This window comes from Herpailurus yagouaroundi, unplaced genomic scaffold (assembly GCF_014898765.1).
Source record: "Herpailurus yagouaroundi ecotype Mexico unplaced genomic scaffold, PumYag 28, whole genome shotgun sequence".
In the NCBI taxonomy this organism is placed as follows: Eukaryota; Metazoa; Chordata; class Mammalia; order Carnivora; family Felidae; genus Herpailurus; species Herpailurus yagouaroundi.
The window spans coordinates 104,781,273-104,800,371 of record NW_024412376.1 but is presented as its reverse complement, the minus strand read 5'-3'; the positions used below and the strand labels follow the sequence as shown (position 1 = coordinate 104,800,371).

The window sequence follows — 19,099 nt, the reverse complement described above, 5'->3', positions numbered from 1 at the left end:
AGAGAGAGGGAAACACAGAATCCAAAGCAGGCTCCAGGCTCTGTGCTGTCAGCACAGAAATCCATGCGGGGCTTGAACTTACAAACAGCAAGATCCTGAGCCAAAGTCGGACACTTAACCGACTGAGCCACGCAGGCACCCCGAGGGGAATATTATTTTAAATAAAAAGAATCTATTAGTCATATACATTGTAAGTCAGATATTATATAGGCCATGTACATGAAAAGCCAGTTAATTCTCTTTGGCTTATAGTGAATAGTACCCATACATTGAAATGAAAGAGAATAATGGGAAATTATATTGGAAAGGAAGACTGATACCATATTGAGAAGGATCTTTTTTTATTTTAGAGTTTTCAGTAATCCCTACACCAAACATGAGGCTCAAACTCACGACCCTAAGGTCAAGAGTAGTTGCACGCTGTTTTGACTGAGCCAGCCAGAAGCCCTGAGAAGGATCTTGAATAAGATCCTAATAAGCTTGGACTTTTATTCTGTATATAGCAAGAATCCCTTAGAAGTTTTTAACATGGGGAGTTCCTTAGAGCTTTAATAATCTAACAAGAGTTTGTAAGATGTATTGGCATGAATCAAAACTAGAAGTTGGGAGACAAGTTTAGGCACAATTGCCAGAGACTAATAAAGGTAATATTTAAAGTCTTCATAATGAGCCTGGAGTAAGGAGATAAATGTCAAAGACACTAGGTCTTCGTGCTAATAGTTAGGAATGAGCAGTTTGAGGGGGAGAAAGGGAGGAGTCAAATGGTGAAATGAAGCCTTGGGATCTTCTAAGTTGATATTAATGGAAACAATAGTTTTGGGAAGAAAATTGAGTTCATTTTCTGACATGGTTCGTTTTAGGTGTGCTGAAGTTTGGATAAAATTTTATAGTGTAAATAGAACAAATATTTTAAAATTGTTTGAGTAGACTGTATTCAAATTTCAACTCAAGTTGAGCTAAAAATAAAAATTCCAAAAGTCATCATACATGAACCACTAACACCTGAATTATAGATCATGTTCAGTACTTTAAGCAAATTCAAGTGGACTGTCCAATTCTTTTCTTGTCCTAGAGTTTTGTTTGTTTATGTTTGTTAACTTGCATTGAATAACACATCCTTGTTAGATATCGGACTGAATTTGGTTGTTTTTATTAGGGATATCCATTACAGTAGTGTTTGTTGTCATGGAATCAGACTTCTGTTCTTTCCTAAGTAAGACTTGAAACTGAATGTTATTTTAAAATTTAAACCAGAATCATAGTTGAATTGGATGAAAATATTTCTCATATTTTTTGTAGTTTCTAATTAAATTCAAGCTCACTAAAACCAAACATACTAAATATAGTCAATTCAAACTGAAACTGGATACCAAATATATCAGTATCCAGCCATCTCCTTGCTTTGGGCAGTGAACTGATTTTTCACAGAAATTAATTTTGTCACCTTTGCTACTTTATCCATTTTCTGAATAATCCTTTTGGCCCCTATTTTCTTTATTCTTTAGCCTTGAGTTTTTATATTACCATTTGCATCATAAAGCTTGAGACTATTGTTTTGTAGCCTGGAAGGTTTTCAAATACCTTCTTTATTTCAAATAAGAAAAGTGTCCCTAATGTTTATTTTTGGGCACCTGAGTGGGCTCAGTCGGTTAAAGCACCCCAGTTTGGCTCAGGTCATGGTCTTGTGGTTTGTGGGTCCGAGCCCTGCGTTGGGCTCTGTACTGATAGCTCAGAGCCTAGAGCCTGCTTCAGATTCTGTGTCTCCCTCTTTCTCTGCCCCTCCCCCATTCACGCTCTGTCTCTCTCTCTCTCTCTCTCTCAAAAATAAACAAAAACATTATAAAATGTTTATTTTTATTAATTGACTTTATTTCCTACTTTCATAATGACTTATAGCTTCTGTATACCACGCTCAAGTTTTCTAGATATGTAGCCCCACTGCCACTTACTTAAACAAAGCATGTTGAAAAAATAGACCTTTCTCTAACATTTTCTTTTCACCCCTGCCCCCCTCAGGATCTGTTTAACAGCACTGGCAAAGCACTTGTGTTCTTTAAACATGAAGACAAATGATTAACCTGTCAAAGATGTTAAGACAGAATACACCAGATGTGCATTAGAACAAATGAGGCTTGTATTATGCATTTTCAGAGCTTATTCCTATTTTTGTTTAGGAACATTTGATTCCCCTTATATCCAACAAAAGACTTTAGGGTAAAATAGAAACTATGTTTTGAGCAAATGGATGAAATTAAAAAACAAACAAACAAGCCCCTGCAGCTGAGCTCATTAGTTTCCCATTTTGTCTTACATTTTGTTTTACTAATGGGAGTGGGTGTAACTGTCTTGGCTGGATTGAGTGTGCACATTTTGCAGCATGTTTAATGCTGCATTTTTATTCATTTTATTTTAATTGCTTACGTAACTGTAGGCAAGTTCTCTGTTTTTCAAATGCATATTTGGCTTTTATTCCTAGTATTCTTTTTTATTTAAAAAAAAAAAAGACATCTAAAACTTGCTTTTTAAATTTCTTGAAGAAATTGGGTTTCAGTTTGCTTGTCAACTAGCTTCCCCCCCCCGCCAATGTAAGTGTCCTCTGAAATTCTTTCATCTATAATAAAGATCTGTTTTGTTGATATTATAAATTTTTTATTGCTAACCAATTTTTTAGCACTTACTAAACAAAAAAATATGAGTATGAAAAATATCTTGACTTAATGGAATTAGTTTTTTATTACACATATTAATGCATTGGGGGTATTATGGCATATATGGAAATAGTTGAGGTGTTTTTTTTAATTTTTTAAAAATTTATTTTTGAGAGACTGAGCTCACATGACTGGAGGAGGGAGGGGCAGAGAGAGGGGGAGAGAGGATTGGAAATAGTTGAGTTCTTTTAAACCATGCTAAGTTATTGGCAGGTAGATGGAAAAGGGACATGATTAGGAAATTGGACTCACTAATGTGTGTTCCTCTTAACACATTGCTCTTAGAATTGAACATCAGTGCTCCAGTTGGAGTCTTGACAAAAGAATGTTGCAGCAGACTTGTCCAAAGAGTATTCACATATTACTGAGTAGGACACTGCTTTCTGTATGGAAGTTGGTGTTGCATCATATTTGAGAATAGTGGATGTAAATATATTGAAACCTAATGTGAAGTATTTTTAACTCATTGAGTGACATGCTGTACTTAAGAATATTGCTTGCATTGTCAAAACACTTAGAATTCTTTGGTTATATTTTTAAAAATGCTAAGACATAGAAAATTTTTGCACAGTAATGAATTTGAAATTTTTCAGAATTTCCCCCCTCATGTATTACTTTAAACACTATTTATGTATGAAAGACTCCAGTGATGATTAGGAATAATTATAATTATAGATGAATTCTGGATATATTACAGCTGATTCTATTACTCTTTCTTTCATTTACATTACTCTAGCCTCCTTGCCCTTCCTCACACACACTGAATGTTCTCTCTTCTCTGGTCTTTGGACTACTTACTGGCCCATCTGTCTATAATGCTCTTTGCTTATTTGCCTGGCTCACTTTCTCATTCAAATATCACCTAAATAGAGAGGCCTTCCATGACTATCCTAGAGAAACTATTACCTCCCACTTCCCATTATCACTGGATTTTTAATTATTACAGGTTTTTATATTTTTTAGAGCATCACTGTTAGTAGCATTTTTAGTTTTGTTTTGTTTTTTCTGTTACAGTATCATTGACTGTATTCTCTATGCCGTGCCTTTCATCCTTATGACTTATTCATTCCACACCTGAAAGCCTGTACCTCCCACTCCCCCCTTTACCCATCTCCCTCCTCCCCTCTGGCAACCACCATATTGTTCTCTCTATTTATGGGTTGTTTCTGCTTTTTTGTTTGTTTTGTTTTTTTAGATTACACATACAAATGAAATCATATGGTATTTGCCTTTCTTTATTTGACTTATTTCACTTAGCATAATACCCCCTTAGTCCATCCATGTTGTCACAAATGGCAAGATCTCATAATTTTTTATGGCTGAGTAACATTCCATTGTATCTATATACCACACCTTCTTTATCCATTAATCTATTGGTGGATACTTGGGTTGCTTCTATATCTTGGCTATTGTAAATAACGCGGCAATAAACATAGAGGTCCATATATATTTCTTTAAATTAGCATTTTCATTTTCTTTGGGTAAATACCCAGCAGTGGAATTACTGAATTGTATGGTATTTGTATCTTTAGTTTTTTTGAGGAACTCCCATACTGTTTTCCACAGGGGCTGCACCAATTCACATTCCTACAAACGGTGCACAAAGGTTCTTTTTTCACCACATCCTCTCCAGCACTTGTTATTTCCTGTGTTTTTGATTCTAGCCATTCTTATGGTTTAAGGTGATATCTCATTGTGGTATTGATTTGCATTTCCCTATAATTAGTGATGTTGAGCATCTTTTCATGTATCTTTTGGCCTTCTGCATGTCTTCTTTGGAAAAATGTCTACTCAGGTCCTCTGCCCATTTTTTAAAAATTTAGTTTTATTCTTATTTACTTTTTTAAAGTTTATTTATTTTAAGAGAGTGACAGAGAGAGCAAGAGGGGGAAGGGCAGAGGGAGGGAGGGAGAGAGAGAATCCCAGGTAGGCTCTGCATTGTCAGTGCAGAACCCGATGCGGGACTCGAACCCACAAATTGTGAGATCATGATCTGAGCCGAAATCAAGAGTCTGGCGCTCAATTGACTGAGCTACCCAGACACCCCCTCTGCCCATTTTTTAATTGGGTTGTTTTTCTGGTGTTCACTTGTATAAGATCTTTATAGATTTTGTATGTTAACCCACCAGCAGTTACATCATGTGCAAATATCTTCTCCTATTCAATAGGTTGCCTTTTTGTTTTGTTGATGATTTTCTTCACTGTGCAAAAGGTTATTATTTTTGGGGGTGGTTCCCTTAGATTATTTTTCTTTGTTTCCCTTGCCTGAGGAGAAATATCTAGAAAAATGTGGCAAAGATTGATGTCAAAGAGATTACTGCCTATGTTTTCTTCTGGGAGTTTAATGGTTTTAGGTCTCACATTTATTTATTTTTTATTATATAAATTTTAGTTAACATACAGTGTAATATTGATTTCAGTGATTCAGCTAAAATGTTGCTGCCAGTAATAATTATCATTCTTTCTTTTGCCACATTCACAGATCTGTTTTTATTTTTTTGCTTCTTGAAACTTTCTTTTATACTGTACAATCTTAACTTGCCTCCTTTCTCACTAGCTATTCCTTCTTTGTCCTCCCTGTCTTCTTTTATTCTACTTGCTTCTTCCCTATAATGTTCTTCAGGAAGAAAAGAGAATATTAGGGTAAAATATCTGATCATATAGTTAAGTTCTGATTATGTCATTATGGAAATTGATAGAATTAGAGGAAGAGAAAGGGAAAAGAAGACAGAAAAAAGAGAGAAGTAAAGAACATAAAATTACAAAGAAAAGAGAAAATGAAAAAAGACGAGAGCAATTACATAGCAATAAGGGATAGCAGAGCCCTAGAAACAGCAGTGAAGATTTAACATTGGGCTATACTGAAAAGCAGAATAGGATAGTGGTTAACATAAACTTCTCTCAGTCTTGGATTTATCACTTGCTGTGACCTTGAACCAGTTTACCTAACATTTTTGTGCCTCTGTTCATCTGCATAATGGGTTTCATGATAACATCTTTCTGTAGTGTTTTTGTTATAATGTATGCAAGTTTAGCACAGGCCCCGTGAGAAGTACATAATATAAATGAACCTCAATAATTGGCTCCCTACAGTTCCTAAGGTAGTTGTTTTTTCTCTGTAATTACTTTAGGGGGTATTCATTATTTTTCATGCCTTCATAAATCATTTCTACCTTCATAGCTCATTTATTGAATAAGCACATAATTGAGTACCTACTATGTGCCATGCAGTGCACTTAGTACTGAGTTGAAAGCAAAAAGATAGTTCCCATTTTGAAGGAGATAAAAATTGAGAGGTGAGAGAGATGAGAACAAACTGCTGCACTAAAATGCAGAAAGTGTACTAGAGCACATTCTTCAAAGTGCTGAGAGAAGTGAGGGACTACTTTGTAGAATCAAATTATATAAGGAAGATAGCAGTTAAATTGAGAGGTTAAGCATGAATAAGTATTTTCTACCTGGAGGACATTCCAGGTAGAGAAAATGGCTTGTACTAATGCACAGAAGAATGAGAAATTCAGTTGTGTTCAGGAAATTATAAATACCTTTCTGTCATTTGGTACATAATGTTTTATCAGATAGCGGTGGTCAGTTGGGTTAGAGAATGATAGGCAGCGGACCAGATCTTGGAAGGCTTTGTGTGATGTACTGTGGAGATTAGATTTTATCGTTTTTGCAGTTGGGAGCCATTGAAAAATATTGTTCAGAAGAATAGTCTAAGATTTGCATATAAGAATGACTGTATGTAGAAGCTGTGTAAGTGATAATGTGGGAATGGGAAAATGATGAAACTCAAAGAACAGAGACCAGTAGGAGGCTAATGCAGTAGGCTAAGTACAAGATGAGTAAGGACAGAATCTGAGCAGTGGCAATGAAGATGGAGAAGAGGAAGGCTGTTGTGAGATATTGAGGAGGTAGAGTCAACAGGAATTACTGATTAGATGCAGGGGGTAAAGGAGAGAGAGGAATCTATAATGATTCCCTAATTTCTGTCTTGACTAGCCCAGTGTATATTATGAAATATACAGGAGGTGAAACAGGTTTGAGCATGATCATAATATCAGGTCACAGAGGGAAGATGAAGATAGGTTGGCACAAATTTATTCTGTTTTCCTGGAAGTCACTATTAAGATGAAGTAGGTTGTGGTAGATAAATGTGCACATTGTAATATCTATAGCAAGTAAAAAACATACACAAAGAGAGAAGATTAAAACTAAGTAGAGGAATAAAAAATTAAAAACTTACACTAAAATATTTTTGCTTAAAGAAGGAAAGGCAGTACAGGAAGAATAGAGGAACATATGAGATGAGAGAAATAGAAAACACATCCAAATAAAGACCCAAATCCAGCCATAGCTATAGTTTTGTTAATTGGAAACAGGGTGAATGAACACTCCAACCAAAAGGCAGAGATTATAAAACAAAGAAGAAACAATTCAGTTATATGGTGTGTACAGGAGACACACTATATTCAAACATACACATAGACTGAAAGTAAAATGATAGGTAAAAATATACTGTGAAAACAGTTAAGCGTTAGTGACTTTGATTAACTATATTAATACCAGACAAAATAGACTTTTAAGACAAGGACTGTTAGGAACAACCTTATGCCAATGAAATGGGCAAATTCTTTGTAAGACCCAAATCACCAAAGTGTTGAGAAGATAATAGAAAAGCTACATAGATCTATATCAACTAAAAAAATTCATGTAGTAATTTACAGCTTCCCACAGTGAAAAGTTCAGGGTCACATGACTTCTTACCAGTGAATTCTATCCAACATTTAATGCAAAAATAACACCAATCCTTCACAACCTTTTTAAGAAAATAGTGGGGAAGGAACACTTAACCAACTCTACTGAGCTCAGCATTACCCTGATATCAAAAGTAGACAAGGACATCACAAGAAAAGAAAACTATAGACCAATATCTCTCATGAGCATAGAAGCACAATTTTTTTTAAACGTATTTATTTATTTATTTTTTTTAGAGAGAAAGAGGGAGAGGGAGGGAGAGAGACCAAGCAGGCTCCACACTCAACATGGAACCTGATGCAGGGCTTGATCCCTGACTGTGAGATCTGACCTGAGCTGAAATCAACAGTTGGATGCTTAACCAACTGAGCCATCCAGGTGCCCCAGAAGCACAAATTCTTAACAAAATATTAGCAAATTGAGTCCAGTATTATGTATGTATGTATGAATGTCTATAAAGGTTAGTGAATATTAACTAATAAGGTTTATTCTAGGATTACAAAGTTGGTTTAGCACCTGAACATCAATATATATCATGCTAATAAAGGACATAGACCTTAAGATCATCTCAGTAGATGCAAGGAAAACATTTAACATCTAACAGCCATTCATGCTAAGAACTCAGAATATTAGGAATAGATGAGAACTTCAACTTGAAAAAGCACATCTATGAAAAACAAACAGCTCATATCATTCTTAGTGATGCGATCATTTTAAGACTGAATGCTTTCTACCTAAAATCAGGAATGGTAAAGATTTCTACTCTCATCACTTATGTTCAACATTGTACTGAAGGTCAGTGAAATAAAGGGCCTACATATGGGAAAGGAGGAAATAAAACTGTCTTTATGCCCAGAAGTTATGATCTTAAGTGAGTGAATACTAAATGAATTTAGTTGAGGTTACAATATATAAGATAAATACACAAAGTCAACTGTATTTCTATATTAGCAATAGCTAGTCAAAGTGAAATTTATAAAAGAGCTCCTTTCATAAGAGCACAAAAAAGTCAAATAAAATACTTAGGAATAAATTTAGCAAAAGATGTACAAGCCCTTCTCACAGAAAACTGCTAAATGTTGCTGAAAGTATCAGGAAAGGGACATGGCATTGCCATGGATTTGAAGGATGATACTGTTAAGAGGGAATTTTCCCTAGATTTTCTATAAATTTAGTGCAGTCCTAATCAAGCTCCCAGGAAGCTTAAAAAACTTTTTTGTTTCTTTTTTTTGGAAATTGACAAACTTTTTCTAATATGTAAGTGGAAATACAAAGGACTTGGAATAAAAAATGATTTTAAAAAGGAAGAACAGAATTGGAGGACTTGCATTACTTGCACTGCCTTTTAGTGCTGCTGTAATCAGGAAAGTGTGGTATGGCATAAGGATAGATCAAATATTGAAAGTTAAAAAAAAAATAGACCCAAGCCTAAGGGAGAACTGATATTTGGTAAAGGTACCAAGGTTATATGGGGAAAGAATAGTTTTCAATGAATGTTTCTGAAATACTAGATATCCTTTTCCTCACATCAAACACAAAAATTAATTAAAAATGGACATAGATCTAATTGTAAGGGCTAAAGCCATGAAATTCTAGAAGAAAAATTTCTAGAAGAAAATTTTTATGGTCTTGGATTAGGCAAAGATTTCTTAGGACACAAAAAGCATAAGCCACAGAAGAAGAAATTGCTAAATTGGACTATAAAAATTAAAAACTTTGCTCATGAAAAGACACCACTAAGAAAACAAGCCACAGATGAGGGTAAAATATTTGCCATGCATATATCAGACAAAGGATTTATATCCAGAATATACAGAGAATTCTTATAACTCAGTAAGAAGACTATCAACCCACCTTTTCAAAAAGGGACAAAAGAACTGAACAGGCAGCTTATAAAATAAGATCTTCAAATGGCCATTCATTTGAGATGATGCTCAACATCTTGGTCATTGGGTAAATGCAAATTAACATTAACAAGCTTTGGTAGAATATAAAGATAGAGAAAAAGGAATATGTAAGGTCAAAGGAAGAAGATTTTATTTGTTTTGGGATGGAATTGGCCTAAAAACTAAAATCTGCATCATTACCCTCAATCTATCACTCTGTTCTTGTTTCTGATTCTAACTGTACACTATATGTTTTCAGTATTCTGTCAGAACCTTCACTTCAGTATGTTTTAATGCAGAACTATTTCTGTTTTCTTTTCAAGCTGTATTCTTTCACATCCATCATTAAACATCACTATGATATCAGACTCAAAATTATGAAGTCATTTGTTCATTTTTTTAACTTTTAAAAAAATTATTCATTTTTGAGAGACAGAGACAGAGCATGAATGGGGGAGGGGCAGAGAGAGAGGGAGACACAGAATCCAAAGCAGGCTCTAGGCTCTGAACTGTCAGCACAGAGCCTGACATGGGGCTTGAATCCATGAGCCATGAGATCATGACTGAGCCAAAGTCATACGCTTAACCGACTGAGCCACCCAGGAGCCCCTTTGTTCATTCCTTCAGCAAACATTTGTCCTTTTGTACTCCTTACGAATTACCTACCTACATTTAGATAGAGATATCGAGTAGGTGATTGGAGATCATGAGAAAAGTTGTGTCTGGATATATAAGTTTGGCAGTTATCAGAGGATAAATGGTCTTTAAAGCCACATGTGATTGAATAGAAAGAGAAGTCAAATGACTGAGCCCTGAGGTAATTTAATCTTTGTATATCACCTAGGTGAGGGTGGAGGCTCGGCCAACAATATTGAGTGGAATAGCCAGTGAGAGTATGTTTCAGACAACAAGTCAGAGTATGTTAGGAAAAGTAGAGATATACTGTGAAATGCTCTTGACAGGTCAAGTCAGAGGAGCACTGAGAAATAATAATTGGATTTGTCATTTGAAGATCATTGGTGACCTTGACGGTACTATTTTCAGTGGATGATAACCTGATTGAAGTAGGTTTAAGAGAAAATAGAAGGAGAGGAAATAGAGAAAGGAGAGACAGCTGTTTCAAAAAGTGATACTTTTTTTTTTTTTTAATTTATATCCAAGTTAGTTAACATATAGTGCAATAATGATTTAAGGACTAGAATCTGGTGATTCATCCCCTACATATAACACCCAGTGCTCATCCTAACAAGTGTCCTCCTTAATGCCTCTTGCCCATTTAGCCCATCCCACCTCTCACAACCCTTCCAGTGCTCAGTTTGTTCCCTATATTGAAGAATCTCTTATGTTTTGTCTTCCTCCTTGTTTTTATATTATTTTTGCTTCCCATCCCTTATGTTAGTCTGTTTTGTATCTTAAATTCCACATATGAGTGAAGTCATATGGTATTTGTCTTTCTCTGACTAATTTCACTTAGCATAACGCACTCTAGTTATATCCACGTTGTTGCAAATGGCAAGTTTTCATTCTTTCTGATTGCCAAATAATACTCCATTGTGTATATGTATATGCCACATCTTTATCCATTTGTTTGTCGATGGATATTTGGGCTCTTTCCATACTTTGGCTATTGTTGATAGTGCTGCTATAATCATTGGGGTGCATGTGTCCCTTCGAAACAGCACACCTGCATCCTTTGTATAAATACCTAGTAGTGCAATTGCTGGGTCATACGGTAGTTCTATTTTTAATTTTTTGAGGAACCTCCATACTGTTTCCCAGAGTGGCTGTACCAGTTTATATTCCCACCAGCAGTGCAAAAGGGTTCCTCTTTGTCCGCATTCTTGCCAACATCTGTGGTTGCCTGAGTTGTTAATTTTAGCCAGTCTGACTAGTGTGAGGTGGTATCTCATTGTGGTTTTGATTTGTATTTCCCTGATGGTGAGTGATGTTGAGCATTTCTTCATGTTTCTGTTAACCATGTAGATATCTTTTTGGAAAAGTGTCTATTCATGTCTTTTGCTCATTTCTTCACTGGATTATTAGGAAAACTTTTAAGGGAAGCATTGAATGGTTGCTGGAAGGTACTATGAAGTTGGAGACTTGTTTTATTTTAAGATGGGACATCTTAGGGGTGCCTTGGTGGCTCAGTCAGTTGAACATCTGACTTTGACTCAGGTAATGATCTCACAGTTCATGAATTCTAGCCCTGCATTGGGCTCTGTGCTGACAGTGTGTGGAGCCTGGAGCATGCTTCAGATTGTGTGTTTCCCTCTGTCTCTCTCCCCCTCTCCCCCGCTGATGCTCGTTCTCTTTCTCTCAGAAATAAATAAACTTAAAAACATAACAAAACAAAAAGAACAGGGGCGCCTGGGTGGCTCAGTCGGTTAAGTGTGTGACTTTGGCTCAGGTCATGATCTCGTGGTCCGTGGGTTCAAGCCCCGTGCCTGTGCCGACAGCTAAGAGCCTGGAGCTTGCTTCACATTCTTTGTCTCCCTCTCGCTCTCTGCCCCTCCCCTGCTCATGCTCTGTCTCTCTGTCTCTCAAAGATAAATACATGTTAAAAAAAATTAAAATAAAAACTTTTTATCTATTTTCTTTCTGTTTTTGTTTTTTAAATATAATTGATTGTCAAATTGGCTAATATACAGTGTGTAAAGTGGGCCCTTGGTCTTTGGGGTAGATTCCCATGGTTCGTTGCTTACCTATAACACCCAGTGCTCATCCCAACAAGTGCCCTTCTTAATGCCCATCACCTCTCCTCATCCCCTCTCCCCCCCCCCCCCCCAACAATCCTCAAATTGTCTTCTGTATTTAAGAGTCTCTTTTGGTTTGCCTCCCTACCTCTCTTTTTGTAACTATTTTTTTTTTCCCCTTCCCTTCCATCATGGTCTTCTGTTAAGTTTCTCAAGACCCACATATGAGTGAAAACATGATATCTGTCCTTCTCTAACTGACTGATTTCACTCAGCGTAATGCCTTCCAGTTCCATTCATGTTGCTACAAATGGCATGATTTCATTCTTTCTCATTGCTAAGTAGTATTCCATTGTATATATAAACCACATCTTCTTTATCCATTCATCAGTTGATGGACATTTAAGCTCTTTCCATAATTTGACTTGTTGAAAGTGCTGCTGTAAACATTGGGGTAAACGTGCACCTATGAATCCCTTGGATAAATTCCTAGTAGTGCTATTGCTGGGTCATAGGGTAGTTCTATTTTTAATTTTTTGAGGATCCTCCACACTGTTTTCCAGAGCGGCTGTACCAGTTTGCATTCCCACCAATAGTGCAAGTGGTTCCCGTTTCTCTACATCCTGGCTAGCATCTGCTGTTTCATGAGTTATTGATGTTAGCCACTCTGACTGGTGTGAGGTGGTATCTTAGTGTGACTTGGATTTGTATTTCCCTGATGATGAATGACATTGAGCATCTTTTCCTGTGTCTGTTGGCCATCTGGATGTCTTCTTTGGAAAAGTGTGTATTCATGTCTTCTGCCCATTTCTTCACTGGATCATTTGTTTTTCAGGTGTTGAGTTTGGTAAGTTCTTTATAGATTTTGGATACCAACCCTTTATCCGATACATCATTTGGAAATATCTTTTCCCAATCAGTCGGTTGCCTTTTAGTTTTGTTGATGGTTTCCTTTGCTGTGCAGAAGCTTTTTATCTTGATGAGGTCCCAATAGTTCATTTTTGCTTTTAATTTTCTTGCCTTTGGAGATGTGTCAAGTAAGAAATTGCTGCGGCTGAGGTCAAAGAGGTTGTTGCCTGCTTTCTCCTCTAGGGTTTTGATGGTTTCCTGTCTCACATTCAGGTTTTTCATCCATTTTGAGTATGGTGTAAGAAAGCAGTCTAGTTTCATTCTTCTGCATGTTGCTCTTCATTTCTCCCAGCACCATTTGCTTAAGAGACTGTCTTTTTTCCATTGGATACTCTTTCCTGCTTTGTCAAAGATTAGTTGGCCATACATTTGTGGGTCCAATTCTGGATTCTCTATTCTATTCCTTTGGTCTGTGTGTCTGTTTTTGTGCCAATACCACACTGTCTTGATGATTACAGCTTTGTAGTAGAGGCTAAAGTCTGGGATTGTGATGCCTCCTGCATTGGTTTTCTTCTTCAGTATTAGTTTGGCTATTCGGGGTCTTTTGTGGTTCCATACAAATTTTAGGATTGTTTGTTCTACCTTCAGGAAGAATGCTGGTGCAATTTTGATTGGTATTGCATTGAATGTGTAGATAGCTTTGGGTAGTATTGACATTTTAACAATATTTCTTCTTCCAATCCGTGAGCATGGAATGTTTTTCCATTTCTTTGTGTCTTCAATTTCCTTCATAAGTTTTCTATAGTTTTCAGCACATAGAACTTTTACATCTTTGGTTAGGTTTATTCCTAGGTATTTTATGGTTCTTGGTGCAATTGTAAATGGGATCAGTTTCTTGATTTCTCTTTCTGTTCCTTCTTATTGGTGTATAGAAATGCAACCCATTTCTGTACATTGATTTTTTACCTTGTGACATTGCTGAATTCATGTATCAGTTCTAGCAGCCTTTTGGTGGAGTCTTTCAGGTTTTATATGTAGAGTATCATGTCGTCCGTGAAAACTGAAAGTTTGACTTCTTTGCCCATTTTCATACCTTTAATTTCATTTTGTTGTCTGATGCTAGGACTTCCAACACTATGTTAAACAACAGTAGTGTGAGTGGACATCCCTGTCGTATTCCTGATCTCAGGGGGAAAGCTCTCAGTCTTTCCCCATTGAGGATGATATTAGCTGTGGGCTTTTCATATATGGCTTTTATGATGTTTAGTTATGTTCCTTCTATCCCAACTTTCTTGAGGGTTTTTATTAAGAAAGGATGCTGTATTTTGTCAAATGCTTTTTCTGCATCCATTGAGAGGATCATATTGTTCTTATCCTTTCTTTTATTAATGTGATGTATCACATTGATTTGTAAATATTGAACCAGCCCTGTAGGCTAGGAATGGATCCCACTTGATCATGGTAAATAATTCTTTTTATATGCTGTTGATTTCGATTTGCTAGTATCTTGTTGAGAATTTTTACATCCATGTTCACTAGGGATATTGGCCTTTAAGTCTACTTTTTTGAGGGGTCTCTGTCTGGTTGGGGAATCAAGGTAGTGCTGGCTTCATAGAATGAGTCCAGAAGTTTTCCTTCCATTTCTATTTTTTGGAACAGCTTGAGAATAATAGGTATTAACTCTGCTTTAAATGTCTGGTAGAATTACCTTGGGAAGCCATCTGGCCAAGGATTCTTATTTGTTAGGTGATTTTTGATAACTGATTCAATTTCTTCACTAGTTATGGGTCTATTCAAATTTTCTATTTCTTCCCGTTTGAGTTTTGGAAGTGTGTGGGAGTTTAGGGATTTGTCCGTTTCTTCCAGGTTGTCCATTTTGTTGGCATATAATTTTTCATAGTATTCACTGATAGTTGCTTGTATTTCTGAGGGATTGGTTGTAATAATTCCATTTTCATTCATGATTTTATCTGTTTGGGTCTTCTCTCTTTTCTTTTTGAGAAGTCTGGCTAGGGGTTTATCAGTTTTGTTTATTTTTTTTAAAAAACAGCTCTTAGTTTCATTGATCTGTTCTACTGTGTTTTTGCATTCTATATTGTTTATTTGTGCTCTGATCTTTATTATTTTTCTTCCTCTGCTAGCCTTGGGGTTTCTTTGCTGTTCTGCTTCTAGTTCCTTTAGGTGTGCTGTTAGACTTTATACTTGGGATTTTTCTTGTTTCTTGAGATAGGCTTGGATTGCAGTGTATTTTCCTCTTAGGACTGTCTTTGCTGCATCCCAAAGGTTTTGGATTGTTGTGTTTTCATTTTCATTTGTTTCCATATATTTTTAAATTTCTTCTTTAATTGCCTGGTTGACCCATTTATTCTTTAGTAGGATGTTCTTTAACCTCTATGCATTTGGAGGTTTTCCAAACTTTTTCCTGTGGTCGATTTCAAGTTTTATAGCATTTTGATCTGAACGTGTGCATGGTATGATCTCAGTTCTTTTATATTTATTGAGGGCTATTTTGTGACCCAGTATGTGATCTGTCTTGGAGAATGCTCCATGTGAGCTCAAGAAGAATGTGTATTCTACTGCTTTAGGATGAAAAGTTCTAAATATATTTGTCAAGTCCATCTGGTCCAGTGTATCATTTAGAGCTGTTGTTTCTTTATTGATTTTTCTGTCTAGATGATCTGTCCATTGTTGTAAGTGGAATATTAAAGTCCCCTGCAGTTACCACATTCTTACAATAAGATTGCTTATGTTTGTGATTAATTGTTTTATATATTTGGGTATCCCTGAATTCGATGCATAAACATTTATAATTGTTAGCTCTTCTTGGTGAATAGACCCTGCAATTATGATATAATGTCTTTCTTCGTCTCTTCTTACAACCTTCAGTGTAAAATCTAGTGTGTCTGATGTAAGTATGGCTACTCCAGCTTTCTTTTGACTTCCAGTAGCATGATAGATAGTTCTCCATCCCCTCACTTTCAATCTGAAGGTGTCCTCACGTCTAAAATGTCTCTTGTAGACAGCAAATAGATGGGTCTTGTTTTTTTTTTTTATCCATTCTGACCCCCTGTGTCTTTTGATTGGAGCATTTAGTCCATTTAAATTCAGTGTTATTATTGAAAGGTATGAATTTAGAGTCACTGTGTGATCTGTAGGCTTCATGCTTGTAGTGATGTCTCTGGTCCTTTGTGATCTTTGCAACATTCCACTCACAGATTCCCCCTTAGGATCTGTTGTAGGGCTGATTTAGTGGTGATGAACTACTTCAGTTTTTGTTTGTCTGGGAAAACCTTTATCTCTCCTCTATCTGGATGACAGGTTTGCTGGATAAACGATTCAGTACATTTTTACTATTCAGCACATTGATAATTTCCTGCCATTCCTTTCTGGCCTGCCAAGTTTCATTAGATAGGTCTGCTACTACCCTCATGTGTCTACCCTTGTAGGTCTGGAGAAGGGGCTGTCTGGTTTGTCAGCGTCAGTCCTCCTCCACTACATATGCAGTTATCAGGCACAGAGGAGTGTGGTTTGGTGTAGGCTGATCCTGTGGGCCCGCTGTCTGTTCCCTGAAGCTCCACCTTGTTGGTGATGGGGTGAGAAATGACGACACCCCAGTCTCACTGCCACAGACCTGGTGTCCCAAATCACTCTGTACAGGCCATCCTCACAGTGCCACTGGTGTGAATGAGGCAGTTTGTCCCATTCCGCTAATCCCGCACCTCCCTGGCACTTGGCTGGAATTTAAACCTTGATGTCTTAAAGGATCCTGCCCTATGAGCCCTAGTCCTGGGAAAGAGCCGCTTCTGTGCTGCCTCACAGTGCTGGGCACACGGTTTGTCCTGCTCCACTGACTCCCTTGCCTCCCTGGCGCTTGGCTGGGATTTAAACCCCGCTGTTTTAAAGGGCCCCGCTCCGTGCACCCCAGTTCCAGGGAAGTGCTGCTCTGTGCCCCGATATATGGCCTCTGGCTGGCGGGCACAGGCAGTCATTGTCCTTTCAAAGGTCATATGCCTTCTTCCCACAGCACTCCAGGGAATGTATTGCTTTCTCCCACTGTGGACTGTGCCTCTGAACTAGTTACCAAGCCCGGAGCTGACTCACCTCCTCCTCAGGTGCCTGAACATGGCAGCCGGCTCTGGTGCGGAGAAAGCCCTGCAATTAGAGACTGGATCCTTGTGTGTCCTGGTCTGTTGTTTTTCTCTTGTCCAGATACAGTCCTATGCTTCCTCATCCTCTCTTATCCCTTTGTGTCTCCACAGAAGGGGATCCCTCCTATCTGTGCCTAAGTTGCCCTTTTTATCTCTCCCAGTTTGCAATCTTGCACCTATGGCCTGCCGGGTTCTCCCCATGGGTCCCTGGAAACATCTTTGTCACTCTGCAGCTTGGACTTTTGGAATTCAAAGTCCTTTGGCCTCAATACTGCTGTGTTTGAGGGATGAGGGAACTTTGGGTCCCCCTACTTTTCCGCCATGTTGGATTGCCTCCTAAATAAGGTTTTACTCTAGCCCCCAAAAATGAAGGTAGACTCTTACCCAGGACCCCACACTTTTTACCTACTTTCATGTGAAATTCACTTAACCTGCTTTACCATAAAAAAGGGAAAGGAACTAGGAAAATCTCAAGATTTATCAGTAGAAATAATAATCACAGTCTAGAGGCAGCTCATTATTACTCAAATGGCTACAGAAGCTGACATGAAAAAAGAGCTAAGAATTGAAACTAAATTTATTGGATTCTAATGTCACTTTGTCCTCCATTATGGTAGAAAGACAAAGAACTGGATGTAGAAAGGAGAAAAATGAAATCAAGTTAAAAATTAAGAATTTTCAAAGGGTCACACTGAAGACTTCAAAAATAAACTCCACCTTCCTACTGTTTAGTCATTAACATTTAACTCAAATTTAATATATAAAAATACATGTTTTTTATGTTTCATGACACGATAACTTGAAAAATTTTCAATTTTCTACATAGAAAATGTGAATTATTTTAAGAGCAATAAATATTATGAGAAATGTGTGACTACCAAAAAACACACCAATCATATATGTCTCCAAAAATTCTCCCCATGATAAGTCAACATGAAGATCTCATTCTATAGAGAGCACAGTATATCTTCAGCATATATAACTTCCAAGGATCATCTGGGGAGTTGTTCAGGAACACTTCACTGTGAATGAAAGCAGTTATCCACAAGGAACTTACAATCTAATTGTAATTGATAGAAAAGGGACAGGCAGATGGAAAAACTAGTATAAAATGCTACTTTTTAAATATAACATTCTGATGTAACTAGTACTAAACCATATGACCACTAGTGTAATATAAACAGCAAGATGCTAATAGTGGTGTACAAAAAAACAGGTACCTGGTTAAATCATCTGTATCTCTACTTACATTTCTTTCTTAAGAGTAGTGCCTTACACATAGTGAGGGCTCAAGAGTTATTTTGACTACCCTGAGTCTATGACCACAACACCTTCCTTCCTGTCACTATAAATGAAGAGTCTATCTTCATACCAGAGGCCAACCCTCTTCATTTGTGCACTGGATTCCCCTCTCCTTTCTCTCTGCTACATTGTCAGTTTTCTTAGACACTTTCCTAAATCATTGTTGTCAGCTTACAAACTTGGTATAAAATCTCCCATCTTTTTTTTTTAAGTTTATTTATTTTGAGAGAGAGAGAAAACCCAAGTTGGGGAGAGGCAGAGAGAGAGAAAGGAGAGAGGAGCCACTTAGGTGCACCAGTAAGTAAAAAGTTCTTAGAAGATTTCAAGACTTTGCTGTTAGTTTTTTATCATAAAAAATCTTACAGATTTTAATTTGTCCTTAATTTTTTTTTTATAATTTTTTTTAACTTTAAAATTTTTTTTATTTTTGAGAGAGAGAGAGAGACAAAGCATAAGTGGGGGAGGGGCAGAGAGAGAGGGAGACACAGGATCTGAAGCAGGCTCCAGGCTCTGAGTTGTCAGCACAGAGCCCGATGCGGGCTCAAATTCACAAAGAGATAATGACCTGAGCCAAAGTTGGATGCTCAACTGACTGAGCCACCCACGTGCCCCTGTCCATAATGTTTTTAAAGTATGATAAGTATCATCCCTGCATATACTTATCTATTGGTTATTACTGTGCAACAATATTATCACAAATTTAATGGTTTAAAACAGCACACATTTTCTATCTCGTGGTTTCTGTCTGCTAGGAC

The 19,099-nt window shown here is 37.1% G+C and overlaps 1 protein-coding gene across 3 annotated transcripts in view; it reads left to right on the top strand.

Moving 5' to 3' along the window:
* MRPL1 (mitochondrial ribosomal protein L1) overlaps positions 1 to 19,099 on the top strand; it is a 99,064-nt gene that overhangs the window by 35,769 nt on the left and 44,196 nt on the right. The gene's annotated exons all lie outside the window — the stretch shown is intronic.